Raw genomic sequence first — 4,617 nt, forward strand, 5'->3', positions numbered from 1 at the left:
GTAAAAGGAAACCCTGACACCCCGCCGCCGTTCCATCATACTCCCGTGGGAGCGCCAGCCGGAGATCCCAGGAGCCAAATGCGGTAGCAGGAACAGGAGGTGCTGGAGGAGGGGGTGCTGGAAATGAGGTGGGAAGGCGATCCATCCTCTCCATCATTTGATCCATAGCAGAACCAATCCTGTGGAGAGCACTGGTATGATGGAGGACCCTTTCCTCCATTGATGGGAGAGGAGATGCGGCTGCTCCTGCTGATGCCATTGTTGTGCAGGAATCAGATGCAGAGAGAGTTCCACTGGGGTTAAGTGCTTTTACTAAGGCACACAAAATAATAAGCCCAACAAATACAGTGCGCGGACATACAACGAGACAACCCGAAAACCACAGGGTGCCAAGTTTAAGAAAAGAAAATCCACCACTACCTAAAATGCACACACGTAACATAAAGACACAAGGGGAATCCCTAGCCTTAACACGAGCCCCCGATCCATGAAATTCCAATTAATTGGTGGTAGTACACGGGGAGTGTGGCTAAGTCAGGTAGGAGACCTGAGCCAACTCCCCGTGCTTACCGGAGAGCGAGAGGGACCGGGCAGGCATCGTGTTATGCGGTGGAGCGCACGGTGTCCCCGGTGCGTGTGTATAGCCTGGTGCAGTACATTCCAGCTCCTCGTATCGGCCGGGCTAGAGTGGGCATCGAGCCAGGTGCCATAAAGCCGGCTCTACGCATCTGGTCTCCAGTGCATCTCCTCGGGCCGGCGTACATGTCACCAGCCTTATGCATGGTGTCCCCGATTCACCAGCACAGCCCAGTGCGGGCTATTCCACCTCGCCGCACTGGCCTGGCTACGGGGAGCATTCAACCAGGTAAGGTTGGGCAGGCTCGATGCTCAAGAGCTCCAGTGTGCCTGCACAGTTCGGTCTATCCGGTGCCACCTCCACGCACCAGCCCTCCGGTGGCAGCCCCCCGCACCAGGCTTTCTCTCCGTCTTCTCCCTACAGGTGCTCCCGCCTGTCCAGCGCTGCCAGAGCCTTCCTCCTGCCCAGCGCTGTCAGAGTCTCCCGTCTGTCCTGAGCCGCCAGAGTCTTCCGTCTGTCCTGAGCCGCCAGAGCCGCCAGTCATCCAGGAACCGCCAGAGCCGCCAGTCAGCCAGGAACCGCCAGTCAGTCAGGAGCCGCCAGAGCCGCCAGTCAGCCAGGAGCCGCCAGTCAGCCAGGAGCCGCCAGAGCCGCCAGTCAGTCAGGAGCCGGCAGAGCCGCCAGTAAGCCAGGAACCGCCAGAGCCGCCAGTCAGCCAGGAACCGCCAGAGCCGTCAGTCAGCCAGGCGATGCCAGATTCGTCCTTCACTCCGGAGCTGCCGGAGTCTCCCGCCTGTCCGGCGCTGCTGGAATCTCCCATCCATTCGGGACCTGTGGCGAGGGTCCCCAGTCCGAGGTCGGCGGTGATGTTCGCCGCTCATAGTGGCCAAGGGGGCGGTTGAGGAAGCGGACAAAAACTATGGTGGGGTCCACGTCCCGTGCCAGAGCCGCCGCCGCGAACAGACGCCCACCAAAACCCTACCCTTTAGGTACAGGTTTTGCGGCCGGAGTCCGCACCTTTGGGGGGTGGGGGTATTGTCACATTCTGACCATAGTTCTGTTATTTTATTCTTTGTTTTAGTATGGTCAAGGCATGAGTTGGGGTGGGCAGTCTGTTTGTTTTTCTATGTTGGTTTTTGTGTTCGGCCTAGTATGGTTCTCAATCAGAGGCAGGTGTCATTAGTTGGCTCTGATTGAGAATCATACTTAGGTAGCCTGGGTTTCACTGTTGGTTTGTGGGTGTTTCTTTCCGTGTGAGTGTTTGGGCCACATGGCACTGTTTCGGTTTTGTAAATTCACGTTGTCATTTATTGTTTAGTGTTCTGAGTTTTAATTAAATATCATCATGAACACTTACCACGCTGCGCTTTGGTCCGATCCTTACTCCTCCTCAGACGAAGAAGAGCACATCTGTTACAAGAATACAGTATACACATATTCAATGAGACCAGCTAGTGATGGCTATTTCCAGTCTGATGGCCTTGAGATAGAAACTGTTTTTCAGTCTCTCGGGCCCAGCTTTGATGCACCTGTACTGACCTCGCCTTCTGGATGATAGTGAGGTGAACAGGCCGTGGCTCAGGTGTTTGATGTCCTTGATGATCCTTTTGGACTTCATGTGACATTGGGTGCTGTAGGCGTCCTCAATATTGATGGACGTATATGCACGCTCAATATTGATACAACACAGACTTATTGAAAGATAGGTATTGGATTTGCATACTACAGTAATTACATTGACTCATTGGGGCTATGATCATCTATTATCTTTTTCTCCACCTTGCCAACTGTTTTTCAGTTCCTAGCCGGTTGCTGATTCAGTCAATGAAATATTTTCTCTGGGTCTTTAGGGTCAAACATGTGCTCCTAAAACCTTGAGCCAGTAACAACGAGCAGGACGAGTCCCTGGATTATTAGAAAATATAGACCCATCACTCTCTCTCCTCCTCCACATTGACTTCAGTTCAAGCAGTTATTTAGACGGGCCGTGTATATAAGGTGGGGATCTTCGGTTTGTTTTGCTAAATCCTGCTAAATTACCTCCTGGATAAAAGACTGGAGAACAATGGCTGGTAGAACCAGATGTGGGGGCTAGCTGGCTAATAAATTTTCTTGGAAGAGAATTTCTCTAACTGGGCTCTGTTACCCCAGGCTCTGACACTATGTATCACTGCTACGACCGGACCTCGTTTCCCACGTAGGTGTGGCTACTGCCAGGCACTTTATTGCAGTGGTCCGTTCCATCTGATTTTAGGGTGGTCCATACAAAATGCCTGTCTGACTTGATGGGGGTGTTTTTTCCCCCCTTCTATACATTGAGATATTTGGCAACAGCCTTGTAATTTTTTACGGGCCAACCCAATGGGCACACACTGGTTGAATCAATGTTGTTTCCATGTCATTTCAATGAAATGATGTTGAACCAACATAGAATAGACTTTGAATTGTTGTCTGTGCCCAGTGGGAAGGTCACCTCAAGTCAGAATTTGTGTCTTAGTCATGCACACCATAAAAAACAACAAGGCAACAGTAAACATGTCATCCCCCACAAATGATGCAGCCCCCCCAATTGAGATATCACGTGTGATTAACACATTTCAGTTATCATGTGTGACCACAGATTATCCATTATATTGACCAGGTACTTAAGTGGCCGCTGTAACAATGAAATAAATGTCTTCAAAAATGTCAGGCTGTTAGCCTGGGTACCCGTCTCTTTAGCTAATCCACTCCCTGTACTCCATGTCATGTGCCAATTCTCTATGGCAATGACAATAAGTAGCAAAGCTAAAGATACTGGTACTCAGGCTAGATTCTAGAAGGTATTCGGGAGGAGGCAAGATCAGGTGGGACCCTTCTAGCCAATGAGAGGGGAGGTACGCCTTGTGAACAACAGGCACAACTCCGATATAAAGTGTTTTTTCTCAAAGTCACGTGTCCAATTTATCAGTACACTCGTAATAACCTAAGTACTACGAAACTTCTATTTGATCAAATAAGCCACACGTAGCAGATAAGCCATCACATTTTTTTGTCAACCAAATTTGACACTCTCATTGACCTCCATACAAAAACTCCTAGCTTAGAGAGAATATTTTTTTTATTTTTTAAATGCCACCTGCTGAAGAAGACAGATTTTGGGCCCAGTCATCCTCGCTTCGTTTCTTCCTCTCTGGTGTGACTCACAAATCATTATTTTAGCTCCCACCTTGGGCCGGGCAATCAGTGTAATTTTGTAAATAACGGATCTCTATAGCAACACACATCATCCACCCACGTTTCGTCAAAATCGTGCCAGTGCTGCCTGAGAAACTGTACGAACGAAAGGACAGAGGAACAGATGGACGGAAACCGATCAAAAGTACCCTCCCCAATTTCATTGTGGGGGACAATTAAATTGTCTTAACTAACTATTATTCAGTAACTGGTTCCTTTCTTTAGTCAGTGTTACCTGAACTTAACATTTTTAGTTGGCCCAAACTTAGCTCCAACTTGAGAAAAATTCCCATCAACTTAGAATGATGTGTTTGCTCAACTTGTTTCATGCTCATTCAACTATAAATAATGTAATTCATATTCAACATGTCCTCACCTGGGTTTTTCAACTCACAATCTCTTGGTTAACGGCATACCGATCTTCCTGCTACTCCACGTCTGTGTCAACGAGTGATTTCACCTGTATTGGTCCACTTTGCACTGCAAAGTAAATCTAAGCTCTTAAAAGTACTCTCAAGAAAAACGAGTAAATGTATCATAGTGATAAGGGGTAACATTAAAACAATTGTATTATGCCCCACCAATATTATACCACTGACCATACAGAAAACCCTAAAATTACTGAAATAAGTCAATTCAAATCAATGATGAGAGAATAGTCAGATTAACTGATAATTTACCCAGACATGGTGGTGTAGCAGGAAGATTGGAATGCAGTGAATCAAGAGGTTGTGAGTTCAAATCCCAGGTGAGGACATATTCAGTAATAATTACTGTATAAATGAACATACACAATGTAATCATGCATGTCAATGTGTTTCAAA

Source organism: Oncorhynchus masou, chromosome 23, assembly GCF_036934945.1.
Source record: "Oncorhynchus masou masou isolate Uvic2021 chromosome 23, UVic_Omas_1.1, whole genome shotgun sequence".
Classification (NCBI taxonomy): domain Eukaryota; kingdom Metazoa; phylum Chordata; class Actinopteri; order Salmoniformes; family Salmonidae; genus Oncorhynchus; species Oncorhynchus masou.